We start from the raw sequence: 18,336 nt of genomic DNA on the forward strand, positions 1-18,336 counted from the left end.
GCCTGAGGGAGAAAGAGAGAAATTCTGGATCTTCCCAACATATCATCTGCTTGTCAGAGTGACTGCCAGCTGACATGGACCTGTATTGTCTGCATCCTGAGACTTAGCGCTATTTCTGAGTTGCCTTCAAAATTGTTACTCTCTGCAAAGGAATTCACAGCACACTAAAAACCCCTCCCTGTACCTAAGCAGTCTTTGGGAATTCAATGAAAGGATCACTCCAGGGCATTTCTGACTGAAGGCAGTAAGAGCAGCTACTCTGTATTTGCTGCTCACTGATTAGTTAATGGCAGTTTGGCACATCCCTGAGGGCCTTTTCTAGCACAAATACAGAATTCTGCATCTCTGGCCCGAGGGGATCTCCCGGGCTTGTAAGGTGCCTTGGACTCTCTCTCTCCATGTCAGGAAGCCAGTTAACGTATTTCATGCTGGGGAACTTTGATTCCTCTTTGCCTTTACCCTTCTGCTTGAGATCTGCCTCTGTTGCAAATATGCATAGAAACCTACCCTTTTGGAATATTTGTTTGAACTGAGCATGCATGCAAACAAGGGAACAGTTGGTGTGCATGCACTAATCATGAAAAGTAAAATTAATCTTCTGCACTGTGTGTTTACTGGTGTTTTTCATTCCCAGCTTAGAGGTCAAATGGACACCAGGCTACTTGCAATTCAATGGAGAGGTGGTCACGCTCAGACTCCAAATAGCATGTGAACTATAGCACCTGGTTAACCAGACGTCGTAAAAGAAAAGCAGTTTTGCTTGTAAACCTGAAAAAACGTATTTGCCACTGGGTAATGCATACAGAGAAGGTACCATTTTCATAGGCGTAATTCAATTCTACCAGCTCCCTATTCCTACTCCATCTTTCCAAATGAGATGAAACATAGCCGTTGATGAAGGTAAAACATAGCAGCGCATTCCTTACTTGTGAGCTGAATAACAGGATTAGGCTCAAGTGATTAATACTGTATTGGTTTCCTGTGCAGAGTGTGTATACGAGACAAGATTTCCTCTCAGGGTAACTGGCATACTTACACTATTTCGGGAGCTAGCAATGGGCATTTGTGGTGGCCTGAGGTATTTCTGTTAACAACCTTAGTTACATTTACATTGCAATGTGTCCCAGAAGAAGACTGTACTTGTGCCCAAGGCACAGAACCCAGGAAATCTGTTCCCCATATTTCCCTAAACATCCTTTGGGATCTCTAGCAAGTCTTATCAGTGGATATTTTTTTTTTTGGCACATGTCGATTGAAACTGGGGTCTTTGGATTTTGTTGCCCCCTTCAAACACACACATTTCTGCTGCAGTGCACCACAGCTCAGCTCAGACTTTTTGAAAATATAAGCCTATGTTTGCACCTCAGGGATCAACACTGCCTCACCCTATAGTTCTATGGAAAGGTAAAACTACTGTTTCTGAGGAGCTCAAATCATATGGCAGTCCTTTTAAATAACAAAAAAATAAAATAAATTGAATTATCATTGCCAAACATTCTTAGTAAATTGGCTATTTTCTTTTTGCCCTCAAACAGCTAAAGAAGTATTATTAAACCTAAGCAAATACAAATGCTAAGTAATATGAAGAGCTTGACTCAGACCCAGAGTTAAAGCTGAAAATAATTCTGTCCTTAATCCACTCTGTAGTGCCCTGTGGTAACATCAGCTGTCATGCCAGAAGTCTAATAAGACTTCTTACATCCTCCTTGGATAGCAGAACAAACTGGCCAGGGCACATTTTCACTGCAGCATGCATTGAGCTTCTCATTGCACTCCTAGTTGGCTTTTAAAAGAGCATTTACAAATGGTATCATTATTATTACTTGATTATTGCAAGACATTTCCTTGCTGTATAAATGATAATGGAAATGCAAGTTCAGGTTGCTTATGGAATACACAAACTGATTATTTTACCCTTGCACACTTAAGTAAAGCTTGAGGAGTTATCGGAAGCTTCAAACTGTAGGCTCTTTAGTCTTTTGTTTCTGTATTTGTGTCTTTTTTTGGCTTTAATCACTGAATTCCTTGGCTTGGGGAACTTTCACATGTAGCAATACCTAGAAACTATGCACACAATACATTGATATAGAGTTGGATTGATTTTCAGATACTTGGAAGGCATTTGGTCATTGAACTCCTCTTTAAATATTTGTAAACATTCTTCCTGAAAATGTACTTATAATATATCACGTGTGTAGTAAAGTTCTTTAAAGGCAAATTAGTGTTGTTACCCCTCCTTATACCTGTGGAAATGGAGACATTGGGAGAGACTGGGAGGCACTGGCAATGTGTCCTGGTTTCAGCTGGGATAGAGTTAACTGTCTTCCTAGTAGCTGGTACAGTGCTATGTTTTGAGTTCAGTATGCAAAGAATGTTGATAACACTGATGTTTTCAGTTGTTGCTAGTAGTGTTTAGTCTAAAGTCAAGGATTTTTCAGCTTCTCATGCCCAGCCAGCGAGAAAGCTGGAGGGGCACAAGAAGTTGGCACAGGACACAGCCGGGACAGCTGACCCAAACTGGCCAACGGGGTATTCCATACCATGGGACGTCCCATCCAGTATAGGAACTGGGGGGAGTGGGGGCGGGGAATCACTGCTCGGGGACTAGCTGGGTGTCGGTCGGCGGGTGGTGAGCAATTGCACTGCGCGTCATTTGTACATTCCAATCCTTTTATTATTGCTGTTGTCATTTTATGAGTGTTATCATTATCATTATTACTTTCTTCTTTTCTGTTCTATTAAACTGTTCTTATCTCAACCCACGGGTTTTGCTTCTTTTCTCGATTTTCTCCCCCATCCCACTGGGTGGGGGGGGAGTGGGTGAGCGGCTGCGTGGTGTCTAGTTGCTGGCTGGGGTTAAACCACGACACAATGAGATTACTGAAAAGTGACAGAACAAAACAGATATCCAGTTCAGACTCCCTGTGAGATCTTGTGATTTTTTTTCAGCATTGATAACACAGATGAACATAATATGTATGCCCTGGGACTGCTGCAGTGCTTAATTGATTGACCTCTCCAAAGTTGGACAGCAGCTGGTATATAAAATGTTGCTACTGCTGGTCAATAGCTGGGAGAGCTTTAGATGGTCGCTGCTGTCCGTAGTCATACTAAGTCATCCTTTCATTTCATATTACTAATTGGTGAAACTGGCTTGTGATCAGCTGGAAGATCAGTTAATGGAACAAGTAGATGCCTTTGACTCATTCTTGAAGCAGATGTGAATTTCTCCCAGGTTAGCTGACTGTCTTCTTACTGTAGTCCTGCTTATGATTTTTCAGTCGATAGGAATGAAATAATTAGCCTGGATCTGTAACTTCAGTGTAAAATAGGCACAAAATCTGGGATGTCTGCAAGAAATGAGTTGATAATCAATAAATAGTATAAGATATAAAGCTCCAATACTTCACTGCTAAATTATCTCTTGCTCTGAGTTGCATAAGTGGTTTTAGTTTCTCTGATCCTGTGCCCCAGGGCAGGGACTGTATTTTCAATTTCTGTAGAGTGTACAGAACATCATGCTTCTTATCAGACAGCTTTACAAACAAGTTATATTGCTGCTTGTGATTCTGTCAAAGCTGTGAGAGTGTGAACTTCTCAGAATGGTGAGTTTACTTAAGACACTGCACTTAAAAATGTATGTATGTCCCTTGAGTCACATTTGAGATGTCTTTCTTAAGACTTCTGGTGCAACTGTGAGGGTATCTCTAACCCTGGTCTGGTACAGCGTTAAAAGTCAGGCAGATGGTCCCAGGAAAGGGACCTGAAGGATCTGAAGAGGTGCTCATGGCCCCAGCGGGTCAGTGAAGAGAGCAATGTACCTTCACAGGAGGATCCACAAAGCCCTGCAGGCTGAGCTGCCTTTACTGCCACTGAAAGGGAAAGGAGCTGACACTGCTTAGCCCAGACTAACCACTCGACTAATTATTCAGTTTCTTAATTGATGATGGGGTATGACTGAGCCTGAAATGTCATGGAGACTGCTGATTATTTGCCTTAAAACTCCATGCTGTGAACTGCAGTGATTGGAGAGCTGCCTGCCGGGCAGCTCAGAGCTCTGGGCAGAGCCCCTGAGGATGACCTCCAATAGCAACGTCTAGGAGCACCCTTAGTTTTCCCAAGACAAGCCTTTACTACCCTCTGCCAGATCTGTCACTTTATCAGGCAGATTTTGTGCCTGGTGTGAACTTCCAAGCTGTTGATTTTTTACTGCAAGCCAGGTCTAAACCAGCTGGTTTAAAACTAGTGGGGAACGCTTGCACCAGTTACGGCCGCAGCAGGGACTGCACTGCAAATATATCCTAAGGCTCCAGTTCAGCAACAGAGTGCAATGGTCCAGACACACCATTTAAGCTTGTTGCATGATTAGGACCTTAGAGTCTGTCCTGGAATACTGGAAACAGTAAATGCCTATAATGGCTAATTAGATAAAAATTGTATTGATATTTTCTTGGCTAATTTCTGATAAACAGAGCTGTGATCTTATATGACCTTCATTTCTACAGAAAGGAGGCTCTTCTATCCAGGAGAACTACATTTCAGATGAAAGTAATGTAATTACATGAACAATTACAAATAGAGAAAGGGTAAATAAGGGTATGGGTAAAAAGGTCAAAGGTAAATAGATGGCTTTAACAGGATGGTGTGTTCCTTCACACGGGCAACATCTGTTTCACTTCCCTCCATCCACTTCTACAACAACTGATGATTTATTTTATTTCTAAGGGCAGAGTCAGGTTTCATAGAATTGTAGAATAGCCCAGGTTGGAAAGGACCTCAAAAGATCATCTGGTCCAACCTTTTGTGGGGAAGGGAGCCTGACGAGATTATCTAGAAGCCTGTCCAATCACATCTGGAAAATCTCCAGCAATGGGGACTCTACCACATCCCTGGGAAGTTTGTTCTAGTGACTGATTCTTACTGTAAAAAGTTTCTTTCTTATGTCAAAATAACGTTGAGATTTTCAATTCTGCTTCTGTTTTCAACAATCTAATGCAACAAAGCGCTCTAGAGTCTATCGCAGCAGGAACATGGACATTTGTCAGTTTGGCTAGGAGGGCTATTAGTTCTAAGCCTCTGTATTAGACTGTTTTATCAGGAATATAAGAATTAGTTTAAACTAGGTAACTACTGACACAGTTTAACAACAAAATTATGACTGATGAAATATCATTAAGCATCTCATAAACAGGTGAATTTATGCTATGGTCTTTTCCCAAGGTTTTATTAGAGTTTAGATATGAAATCTGGAATACCAAAATCCAGCCTGCAGTTGGCTATTTTAGCCTAGGCGAAAATACAAATGCATTTTCAAAGCAAAACACCAGGCAAAGCAAAAACTGTAATGTGAAATGTTATGGTACTCAGTTCATGCATGTTGTTTGTTTGCACAAACATTGTGATGTATTTCAAATTGTTTTATTCTTGTTTCTATAATGGATGGTTAGAAACATTCCCTTTTTTCTTTTCTTCGTGCTTCCTACTCGCTGTGTGTAGTGTGTGCAAGTACTGTTCAATCATAACACTTGCCTTGAACTTGCTTGGTTTATGGGCTAGATTGAAGTGGTCTCTGGACAGGGTCAATAGGCAAAGATGCCCGTGTGCATCAACCTCTGCTGCAAACAGGAAGCATCACTGCTCCAAATAGTTGTCAGTGTTGTAGATGGCACAGTGTTGGAGGCACAGTGTTTTTGCCTTGCAGGAGAAATTTTGGCCTTCTAGACCTAGACATATGACATGCAGCTCTACTGAGGGATACTGGATCTGGGGAAAGCATTCAAATGAGAATGTGCTCTGATTTTTTTTTTTTAATTGTTTATACATAATTTTATTTTCTGACTGTTAATTCATTTATAGATTATAGCTCTGACCTTGGAATATAAAGTATCACAGATTCTGACATGTTGTTGCACTGACTTCAGCATCAGTGACTGCCACTGCCGGCACCAGAAACCTGCTGATGCCTTCATAGCTGTGAGTTCCAAACCCAAGCTCCCTATGGGAAGAGGGGGACCAAAGAGGCTTTTGATACACCTCTAGCTCTTTATTTATAGACCTTGCAACAGCTACTGAAAAAACTTTGATTTAAGAAGCACTTTTTATCTGCTATGTAACTTTAGCTGAAGTGATGCTTATTTTTCAGTTTTGTCTGGGATTTATTTTCAGGCAGGTTTTTTGGAAGAACTCTAGGTTTTTGCTTACTACTGACATCAACAGTGCTGTCACCAGAATCTTCTGTTTTCTTTGGAAAACCTGATACCCTTGTGATGGTGGAATAGAGTATCCTCCTGGCCCTTTCACCCCCAGTCTTGTCTGTGGCATGGTAAGGAGCTCTCAGCAAGTGAACCAAGGACAAGACACAGGAGAGTGGTGGCTCTCTGCAGAGGCTGAGACATTCATGCCAAGTTCTGAGTGGTAGTGGGAGATGTGACCACCTCCCGTGTGGAAAGCACTGAAAGAAGAAAAAGGTGATGATTCAGTCTGTATGTTCCCAGCTGAGGGCAAAATGCATCATAAGCCAACTGTAATTTCTGCACTTGTCCTTAGAAAATAATGTGGGCACGTAATATAACTGTGGGCTTCCTTGGTGCAGAAGTCGCTGAGGGAACACAGACAGATGGAAAGCTATCAGAGAGGACTTGTTTTTCCTTAGGAATCTCAGTTGTTAGAGCATTGGTGCCATACTTCCCAGCTACCCTGTGATATGAGTAATGCTACCCTGGGAGCAGAACAAGGCAGGGAGGCGTGATGGAAAGGAAAGCACTTGTTCACCTTGTTTGTCTCTATAAAGTATCATGATGGGCTTTTTAGGCTGAACAAAGAATATATGCACATAACTTCCTATGAACGCACACTGAGACAAGACGAAGCTCCTTGGTGGTTCTCACATTTACAGCTGTTGGCTCTGAGAACCACAAACTCTGCCCGCTGCCACGCTGCTTATGTTATGCTTGGTTGCATTACTGGAAAATAATCACAGCCTGTAAATGCTGAAATGAATCTTGCAGGGGAGCTTGCAAGTGGACCTGCATAGATGTGAAGCTGGAATAATCGACTGCTCTTTACCACGTGTTTGAGAGAACCAGGACCTGCAGGACCAGGAGGGATAGGGGAGCATGAGGATGAGGTGTACTGGCAAACCTGTTAGGGGAAGCTTGCAAGGCATCTTCCTCAACTGCTCCTGGCTTTATCTATTGCATTTGCATTTGCATAAGCACTAAATCAGAACAGAAGTTTAAAATCTTCCAGGCAGCAGTGATTTGAAGTACTGCCTATACAACTTTGCTGAAATATGCATGAAATGAATTTCAGCTAATACATTATTAATTTTGGTAGTGCCACATCTCTAGAAACCTCAGATGTATGGAGTAATGAACATGAATATTTAGAAAATTTCTTATGTGTGCCTGTATATACCTGCCTGTGTACACACCTATGTGTGTGTCACATGAATGTGACTCTAGGTTTTCATAAGCACTGCTTAAGAGTCAGTCTTGTTGCACACTGGAGATAGAAAGATTTTATCAACTTTTGCTTTTAACTGTTTAATTCCTATTTAGTGACCTTTTGTTCCTAATGCATTAAGGGAATGGAAATGAATGCTTTCACTAGCTATTTATAGGAAAAAGCTTTAAAATAACATTTAAGAGGGATTTTTCATGGAGCATTTTATTTATATTATGAAGCTGGAATAAATAATTGCACACTATACAGAGTGACAATTCCTACTTGTCATCTTTTTACAGTCTTGATAATATTTATCACTTTTAAAAATTTGAGTGATAACTTTCCTGTACAGTCTTCCATCAAAACTAGTTAGAATGTATCTTTACATTATGTATCTTTACATTAGAATGTATCTTTGCAATTCATTAGGGTGTTGCCAATGTAGCTGCAGAGCTATCTATCATTTTCTGAACTCTATTGCTTATATAATAAAGCTAGTAGCAAATAATAATCTTCAGTGACATACGTTTCTGCTCTTGGGATGCATTTAGTGAGATGAATATACAATAATGTGAAGTAATGATTACAGGAAGAAAGAACAAGGAGTTACCCCATCAGTCTTCTACACTACTATAGACGAAATGACTGCTGCAGTAAAATAATACTATGTTAACTTTGTCACTTTATTCTCAAGATGGTGCTAAAGGACTGTAATCCATTTAAATACTTCCAATTTGAGGCAGGGGGGAATTGCAAAAAATAAAGATTTTGCTTTGTATGAATTGATAATATGGAAGAACTAATTGATTCTTTTTTATTTTAAAACCTGTATATGTATGTGTGCTTGGAGTGACTCCAGATCTATTGGCTTTGTTAAATACTTTCCTTACATTGAAATCCATCTCCCAAACAGATAGCTTTCTTAGTCTATCATGTGACCATATTTCAAGACCATTTTAAGGTGAAATTCTTATTGCTCTCTTCATAGTATATAGGGAAGTCTCTTCCATTCATTCAAGACCAAGATGAAAACATATCAATAGGCTGGTTTTTTTAGATGGAAACACAGTACAAAGTCATAATCTTTGAACAGTTGCTGGATTTTACCATGAACGCTGTGGGAATTAGCAGCGCTGAGACCTTATAATTCTAAAGGCAGGGGCTTTCTGCTGCACTGCCCTTGGGAGAACCCACATAGAGGGCACATCCTCAGCTCTTTTTGAAACTAGTTTAGCTGATTTGAGAAAATTTATGTCTGTTTCTCTCAATGAAATAGTAAACTCGTTTACTGCTCTTAGATTTTTTGGAAGTGAGTATGAAATGCTTGATAAATCACATCCCTTTTCTATGCATGACTATTTCAGGTGTTGTGCTAGGTGTTGTCATACATGGTTGTAACTGGTCTTGCTGACCTTGATGTGAAGACTGAGTGATGTATTATCTGTCTTGTAGGCAGTGAGAAGTGAAAAATTGAAGTGCTTCTGCACTGTATCTGTGAGAACACATTGCCAGTGATTCTCTCAGATGACTTTTCATATGATGTGCAAAGGCAAATACATTGCCAGCTCACCTTTTTTTGATGTTAAATCTCCAACAGACATTTTAACAGCAACCACTTGCCATGTAGATTTATTTCAGTTTATGAAGACTAGTTTCTTTATTCTTATAAGACTAGTGGGCAGAAGTAGCCCAGAAATTTTACCAAAAAATGAAAGAGGAGAACGTGGATTTTCTCTGAATACAATTGTAGTAGAGTGAACATCCACCACCATCAAAGGTGCAGAGGGCTTTGGCAGTCTTCTCCACCTACAGCAGGTGCAGGTATCTGTCATGCTGAGGTAGCTTAATCTCTCTACTGCTTCCTTTCTTTCTTTCTTTTTTTCCCCTCCTTTTTTTGGGTGAGGGTATTTCTTTGAAAAGTTATACTACCTGCAACTTTTTTGGAAAGACATTTATGTTTGACTGGAGGCTAGGAGTGCCTTGTTCTGGCCTGATGTTAATCTCCCTAGCATTGTCTCAGTAAATGACTTCTGGGTTCTGGGTGCCACTTTCTGCCTATGGTTTATGCCATACAAAAAGGCAGCATTCCTCCAAATCCATCAGTTGTTTATAGCACTGGGTACATTGCTCCAGCACCTCACTTCTTTTAAAACAGAGTCTGATCAGAAATAGATACAGTGAGGATGTCTGGTCATGACTACCGTGCTTTCTTCTGCCAGAAACCATTGGGCCAAGAAGGAAGTGCATTCGAAGTTGTTTATCAGCAAGGGCTCTTCATTAATGAAAGCTAGGCCTTGCCTTTCATGGGATGGGGCAGCAGAATCAGATCACATGTTCAGCAGCATCTCTGCCCATCAAACTCACTGGCACTGCGTTTCAGAGCAAACTGCCTCTTTCCTCTTGAGTATCCTGATTGTGTAGTCCAACTACTGGTGCATGGGTAGCTACACACCTATTGCTATTTCAGTGTACTTTAGTTCTCCAGTGCTTGGTTCAAGCAGGATGAGGGCAGCCTTCTGCCACTTAAGCAGTTATTTCTGTGCCACAGGATGGGGGAGGGAGTCTGCTGCACCAGTGTGGGATCTGTATTTTAATCTGCTGTTGATGGAACATACACATGTATTCCATCTGTATCCCATCATTGTATGATGACAGGTAGCTTCCTCTTCCTTTTAAAAAGAAGAGCTGGTATGCAAAAATAACTGTATTAAAAGATCTTTTTAAGGCCACGATGTCAGCAAAATTAGGACTTGAGTACTTATAATATGGTCTCTAATTGTGTTTTTCCTTTGGAAAATCTCCATCTGCAGGAGTAATGTTCGGTGTGTAACTCAGGCATATGTAGTGAAAAAGGTGGCTAATTGTACATATCATTTCTCTTTCATTTATAAAATTCACAGGCATATAAATAATGACCTTGTAATTAGGTGGCTGTTTAGTTCTTGGTCCCTAACTCTCATTTAGTTGTCCTTTTTGAAAGCTTACAGAAATACCTAATTAAAGTTGTGGTTGGCTGTCATTAGAACCACATACTCTTCATTTCCTGGGTGCTCAGCTGAGACCTGGAGATTCTGGTTTTAATCTCGGTTACCAAGCCTTTGCACCTGATGTTGCTGAGGCTTAGCACCTTTGGCAGAAGGCCAACCGGGATGCAGATGGACTGGGGCTCTGGAAACCGCTAGTTGCAGCCCGTGTCTCTGTTTCCTCTAGTGGCCTTTGGCAGGTAAGTCTGAGCTCCCGCCTCCGTTTCTGTCTACGAGGCGGAGACAGAAATAACTTCCTTTATTGTCTGCAAAGTACTTAGACACCGATTCGAAAGTCCTGTGGGACAACCCAGGAGGAAATATGTGAGCAAGTTAGCACACGTGGACATGTTAGTACTGGCACTTCCGAGCTTGAGGGTGCTCTGAAACCACAGCTGCTTCAAGTGTTTCACTGCAGACTGGTGGGCACAGAATATGTATAGACAGAACTGCTTTTTCCTTGCTACTCTCATACGTCACTGTCATTTACAGATCTGCTGTACATAGTTTCTCTTTATGTTACTGGCAGTGTAAGGTTTATAGCCAAAACAAATTCTTATCCAAGAAGTCAGTCCACCACCACCTCCCCCAATCTAATCAAAGGTTGTGTGACACATATACATTTATATACACACAAATCTGTGCATATATGTGTGTATATATATCCATTTAAGATATTTAAGAAATACTTTGTGCACATGAAAACTACTTTAAATGAAAAAAAGTCAGGTCTTTAATACCTAGTACATCCAATATTACCTCTAGTTATGTGGGAAGAGAGTTGAGGAGGATATTAAAGCCTGAAATTGCTGAGCTGTTTGTAGAAGTAGCTAGTGAACGTGGGCAATAATCAGTTGTTTAAAAAGCAAAACCCCCAAGGATTTTGAGTCCATGTGTTCAGTGTGCATGTATGGCATGTCTATCTAATAGATCAATATTTCACAGACCAAGAACAATTTACATGACAGACTGTAAATTATAATGGCTCCCAAACCAGCCAGTATAAATGGATTCTAAGCAGTGTGAATCAATAACAGACGCTTCGCTAATAGCTTCCCCACTGCTGGTGGGAGGCAAAAGCTGAAACACCACATCTGTTGTTCTGTTTCCACCTTGGGAATGCCTGATACTATGTATCCCATCCAGATCTTTGTTCTGGTCAATTTTTTTACATTTTCTATTGAAAATCTTGGCAGGGTAACCTATAGCCCTGTGTGGAAACTTAAGATCCTCACTGTCTATGCCTAAGTAAATCAAACTTCTTGTATAGAGAGGTGCACAGCTGACATTTATTTAAGCACAATGTCCCACTGGCTTCATAGCCAGATGTCAGGGATGGGGCAGTATGGTTTCGTGGGACACATGGTTTTGTCCTCAGTGGTAAGTCTCAGCAACATAATGATGACTAGGTAGTTAATACTTCTGAAATGCTAAGTGTTGATCATGGAGAAACACTGTGGCTAAGGATTTCCAAAGGGACACAGTCCACCTCAGACAACCCTAATTCTCTGTCTTCTTCTGTCACACCTATAAAGCATTCACTTGAGCTACTCTGAAAGTGCTCCTGCTCAGTTTGCTTGTTCTAGTAAAAGAGTTCATCAATCTCTTCTATGCTTTTGTAGATCTGTAACGAATTTTCTGTACTCTTCTCTTTCTGACTCTCAGGTCCCTAGCTCTTTCTCCTTGGATCTCAGGCATTTTTGAGCTCCTTTAATTTTCTTCCTTTTTTTACAAACTCTCATTCATTCCTGATGATTCTACTATGCCTTCTTCCCTGACGTGCTGCATTTTTTCATTTATTTTGTGTGGGTTATTGGTACAGAAACAACCTTCCCCTCAGAAAAACAAAACAAGACACCCCAAACAAACCAAAACCAACCAAAAAACCTTCCCCAGCAATCTCTGATTCAACAACTGTGTGGTGTATATACATCTGCTGGTGAAAGGAGTGAAAGCTTACCTCCATCCCTGCCATCATTGCTCCCTTAGCCCCATTCCCATTAGCCTGATGCCTCTGTCCCAATGGTCTCCCTACTTCTGATCCCTGTTCATTGTCCCCCACACCTCTACGTGGTGGTTTTGAACTGTGAGTTATGTGAGGACTTGTCTTCTAGTACCTGTACTTTCAAAGAGGTGTGGATTTTATGCAGTTATACAGGTGAAAATAGGATATTAAGATTCTCACCGTTCTCTTCCCCCCTCCCAACTTTTCTCTGTTTCCATTGAGCTGTAATTTATTCTCTGATTTCTAGTTTAATTTTCTTAAGGTCTATCTGACAGCTGAATGTTAATATGTCTAAGAAAGGAATTCTTACTCTCCTCCTCCCTTCCCCAAAAGGTCTCTTCTCTTCATTCTCAGTTCTAGTTATCGGTGTGACCAGAGGGCTCTGTTATTTCTGTCTCCATAGCATTTCATCATTTCAGTATCATCTTTAATTCCTTTGGTTTTCCCTCACTTCTTCACTACTTGGTTCAGTGTTTTTATAATGATCTTGTTTGTCTTTTCTATCTAATCACATCACTAAAACTGCTGTAATACGCACTCTGTGTAATATACATAGACCGAAACAGTCTGTAAAGCTGCTGCTAAGATTTCCTCTTCCTCCCCTCTGCACTCATATACTCTCACATCCCCCTCCACTGTTCACTTTTGCAATTGTGTTCCCAGTTTTTTCTGTCTCTCCGCTAGCACTTTTTTCTTTCTATTATTAAACTGAAGCTTCTTCTGCCTTTCAGAAAGCACAAGAAATCAGATCCTGGTTATAGACCTGCTCGTCTCTCCTCTGTCTATTCACCCTGCATCCTTTAAAAGTGTGTTTCCTCAGGACATCCCATAGTCATGAAATTGCCAGTCAGTCGTGGTCACTGAAGTACATATTCCTTGTGCTCTTCTTTCTTGTAAGTGTGAACTCTCTGGTGCAAGAGCTGTATTAATGATTTGCTACAGATTGTCTTTTGTACAGGTCAGTATATGTATTTGATACTCTAAAAATTAAAAACTGTAATGGATAACTGGCATGAAAAGGAGGACGAAAGAGTGGATAGGGGTATGGTGAGTGAATTAACACCAAGGACAGTTAGAGCTGCCTGGTCAGTCTTACTGGAATAGTGTCTTTCTAAGCCTCAGGGCAAATGCTATAGATTGCTTGGTGCATTTCTGTATATAAAAGGGATAGGAGGGGAAAAGAGGAAGAAACAAAACAGTCTTTTTTTTCCTCTGCAGTAATCCATAGATGCTTGGCTGAGATGGGCTAATATTAAAATGAAAGCACATTGTCACACTCTTCCCACACCTCCAAGCAACAGACTGAACTATACATAAGAGACAGTACTCCCTAACATCTGACTGAAGCACATTTGCTTTCACTGTGCCAAGAGGAGGATGGAAATGGTATCAACACCTTGCTTTAAAAATGCTGTGAGCAAAGATTTAAAAAAAAAAAAACAGAAGAAGGTGGCTTATACTTGGAGCTGAAATTGTGATTTACACTGACAATTTCAGTGGTAAGCAATTCCATTGTTGGTTTTTTTTCCATTTTAGAGGTTTTTACCTCTTAGCTCACTCTGAAGCTATAAACCACCTCAAGCACAGTAAACCAACAGCAGCTGTAGCTTTCTCTTAGGCAACACTACCTGTTCTCCTTTGCTGTCCTCCCTGCCCCTCAAAACAAGATATACTATGAGTGTATGATATAAGCACCTTTCCCTCCCTCCCTCCCTCCCTCCCTTTCTTCCTTCCTTCTTCTCTTTCTTTCTTCCTTCTTCTTGCCTTCCTTCCTTCCTCCCCTCCCTTTTGCCCACCTGCCTGCCTACCTGCCTCCCTCCCTCTTACTTTACTTCCTTCCTTCTCTTTCTCTTCATCTCTCTCCCTTTCTCTCTTTCCCTCTTTCAGCAGCCCCCCTCACTCCTCACTGATAAGTGGTCTATTGTGATTCCTTAAGACTTATAAATGTCAGTCCTTCCTCCAAGCCTCCCCCCACCAGATTCTGCTGTTTCAGTTCTCCAACATCTCTTGCTATATATAGCCAATTTGTCTAACTGAGTAGAAAAAAAAAATCCTTTACTTTCTGTAGGGAATACCAGCAAAGCAGCAAATATTGCCATGGCAACAAGCCTCTCAATCCATCAGACTCCCGCAGTATCTAATACATAATCTGTAAGGCGGAGACTAGTGTTGAAAAATGAACATGACATATTGTCACTTCAGGATTTAATATCCCTTCCCCATGACCTTAATTAGCTCACCTTATTTTGGGTAATTATTCAATTTCTGATAGAAACTTCTATTTTATTTTGCTTTACTGAGGAAGCTAATGTATGATCTGCCTTCATTAAAATGCAACTTTTGACTTTTTCTCCACAAACATGCCACAAAATGGGAGTTTCTATAGTAACACACAATGCAGACTTAATTTGAAATTATAATCTCTTGATAAAGATGAGATTCCCCCAGCCCCCTTCTCAGTGTATTTTCTTTAAAAAAAAAAAAAAAAAAAGAATTCATTTTGCTACAGTGGTATACCTCTCTTCTGTTCCAAAGGAAGTTTGAATAGAGTTTCTTAAAATTAAAAACCATCATCTAACAGCACTGCTGAAGTTAAAAATACACATTCTTAGCGCTCATTTTCCTTGTACATTATAAATTTTGTATAATTTGGTTGTTTTTTGGCCTCTTCTTATTCTTAAATTATTAAATTCTTTTGCTATGACTGTTTGTTTAAAGCCATGGAAAAAGGATAACTGCATTTAAACCAACAACACTTGCAAGGGTTACTGGAAAGGCCTTTATCAAGTTTAATGGTAGCCCTGGATTTTTACCCTAGTTTTCTAAGAAATATACTGTTATGAAGTCTGTTTATTGCTCATTCAATGTGACAACTTAAAAAAAAAATTAATCCACTGACCAATTTCAAGAGCACTTAAGAAGCATTTTCAGGCCTTCTGCTGTTGAGTGGGAAGATGTAGATCTGCAAGATCTTTTGTCAAGGATTTGGAAGTAGAGGTGGGAGGGACGGAGAAGAGAAGGGTTTGATTACAGCTGGGGTGTCCAAAATAGGAGCATTCAGGAGTGAAAAGTTTCACGGAGAACAGGACCTTGCCAGTGAGTCAGAGGGAGTCAACTGGCTGCTCCTAAAAAGTGGGGTGTTTGGGGAAGGAACTAACACCTACTGCAAATGACCCACGTGTAAATGGTTTGACACACCAACTCGTACTAAATCACTTCCACAGAATGAAGCCTAAATCCCACTGTTAATCCTTCCCACCAATAATATTTCTCCAGGGCTTCAAGTCAGGCTCCCCATGGCCAGGAGTTATACCATTTGGACTTATCCATTCAAACTGTGAAAGTGGCCATAGAGACACCACTGCCTCCTTCTCCTTGTGGCTCTGCATCTCAGAGGGAGGGACTCTCAGTTATGTACCCCTGACTGCTCTTCACGGGCATTTCACAAAGCTCTACAGATGTTTCTGAACAGTGAACAACAGAGCTGTGCCAACAGCCTGACTTAAGCTTTGCTACCAGTCCACCTATTTGCCAAAAGGTTTCTGCGTCGTTGTTTCAGATCCACCCCAAAAGAGAAGAAAGGGTAAATTGTACTGATTTGAATATACATACTTTAAAACTAGACCATTTCAAGCTGCTTTGAAATGTGGTCATTTTAAATGTTGTCCTTACACCTGCAAAGCAGCAGCCTTTGGGACTTCTGTAAACATCAGTCAACTGTGTGGTGAAACCCAGAGCAGAATCTTTTGCAGTAGGGGTACAGAACGAACCAAGACAACAGTGGGTTTTAAAAACCTATCACATGCTCAAGACATGGCAACACAAAGATATTTAAGACCTTGACACTGGCAGACTTTCCATTGTGTGGACTGTTCTGTCTGACTAGCAGTCAGAGAGGTCATAGCTTAATGCAGGGGTCTACCCGTTCAAAGTTACTGACATAAAGCAATCATTTAAATGAGTTCATGAGTCTCTCTCCTTCCTTTTCATGTTAACATCATGGGCACCTCATAAAATTAGGAGGTAGAAAAACAGTAGGAGTTTTTCTGTTCACTTTAATGGGTTTTGTATCATGCTTTTCATGAATTCATTTTTAAACATTACAGCCCAGCACATATGATTGAATGGATACTAAAAATATGCAGCATTCACCCACAAATTAGTACAACAGCATGAGATACTTGTGCCTTAAATAGCAATACTCCCCTAAATAATAATGTTATCACCAAAAAGACACTCAACTGCATGCAAGAGCAATATGCCATAGGAAACAAACTGACTTAGCAGGAGGTCTGTAGATAGTTCTTTTCTGCCTTATTAAAAAAACAAAAGATAAGAAAGTGTGCTCCAATACACCATCCTATGTTTCAGTAGGTTTTAGAGGAAATTATTCTTTGCCTATCATTAAAATAACTATTCAAACAATACTAGAAAACAGAGCAGAACAAGATATTTAAACTGCCTCCCAAAGCTGTCAAGTGAAAGTATAGGTTTTCTAAACTCAACAAAAATGTGCCATTTTTAAGGACAAGTAATCATGCTATTTGTTGTCCTTTTGATTTGCAGCTAGGTTAGCAAATCCTTCATGACACGTGACATGACTCCATTGTGTAAGTTCCTGGGAGCAACAGAGGAAACCTGCGATGTAGAGATAGCAGGCTCAGATTGACAATGATAAATATGTCAGACGATGACAATCATTCTGTGAATTTACTTCTTGTGAATGAACGAAAATGGTAATTTAAGGTGTCATGATTTGGAAGCATAATCATCTCTGTATCAGTCATTCACAATCAGTTGTAGTAGAACAGAGCCTGATATTGTTCCATGCATAAAGTGTAAGCTGTGTGAAGACATACGGACACAGATTTGGAGTCAGATGGGAGCATCAGATCTGATGTCCTAGATAAAATGACCAATTAAATTTCACCCAAGGACTGAGCCCGATCACTTACATACCACTAAAACTTGACTCACTTGATGGAGATGAGGCAGAAAGTATGCGTTTATACAAGCCAAATACATTGTGGATTTTGTCTCCATTTTCTTTGGCCACACTGCTCTCAGTCCGCACGCTAGCTTGGTGAGGAAGAACCCTGCTGAGGAAGGACAGGGCTTGATGAAAGCCCTTGTAACACTCACCAGCAACTCTTCTCACCTTCAGAACTGTCATGGGATTTCTGTCTCTTTGTAAGCTGCTACCTTGCCTTTGGGAATTCGATAGGATCTCTAAGGTCTCAGGACCAAACGGGAATAGTTTTGTAGCCATGCTTAGAGCTCTTACTACTGCTCAGGTGAACACAGGTGGCCCATACTGACACTGGATTAAAAGGGTCCCTGGCCTTAAAACTCTAAGAAGACAGGGAAAGTTATCTTATAACTGTTGAGTGATACTCCTAACGTGGGGCTGGTGGTGGTGATGGTAATAGGTGGTGATCATAGGTGATGACAAGGAGATAGAAACTAATCTCTCAAGCAGACTGATGTGAAGTTCTTTGGTGAAACCATCCACAGAAGAACTTTTGCCTAGTCATTACTGGTTAGTGGATGACTTCCTTCTAGCCTTCCTCCTAGAGGATCATCTCCTTCTAACTCCTTGTATTTTCATGTCTGACTTACTAAAATGCATGATGTAGCCCAACAGCCGATCTGCCAGGATTCTTTTAAACTCTTTATCTACTCTATTGTATTTGGTGGCAAAGTGTTTTGTAGGCTGCGTGCTCTATGAAAACTATTTCCTCAGATGTGATGTGATTAAGGTTTTCTGATATCTGTCTTTTGCCATCTCCCCTCTCCACAAGTCGGTGCTGTCAGGAAGGGTAAAGAGAAATGCATCTATCTAAGGTGCAATTCCATCAGTTG

General features: G+C 40.6%; 1 protein-coding gene across 4 annotated transcripts in view; it reads right to left on the bottom strand.

The window, feature by feature from the left end:
• KCNJ6 (potassium inwardly rectifying channel subfamily J member 6) overlaps positions 1-18,336 on the bottom strand; it is a 165,253-nt gene that overhangs the window by 88,885 nt on the left and 58,032 nt on the right. The window contains exon 1 of one of the 4 annotated variants that reach the window (XM_030020621.1): positions 6,260-6,293. The exons of the other annotated variants lie outside the window; for them this stretch is intronic. The gene's annotated coding sequence lies outside the window, so the exon portion shown is untranslated. Of the gene's footprint in view, positions 1-6,259; positions 6,294-18,336 lie in introns of those variants that run through there. 4 annotated transcript variants of the gene reach the window in all.

The sequence above is a fragment of the Aquila chrysaetos genome, chromosome 7 (assembly GCF_900496995.4).
Source record: "Aquila chrysaetos chrysaetos chromosome 7, bAquChr1.4, whole genome shotgun sequence".
NCBI classification, from domain to species: Eukaryota; Metazoa; Chordata; class Aves; order Accipitriformes; family Accipitridae; genus Aquila; species Aquila chrysaetos.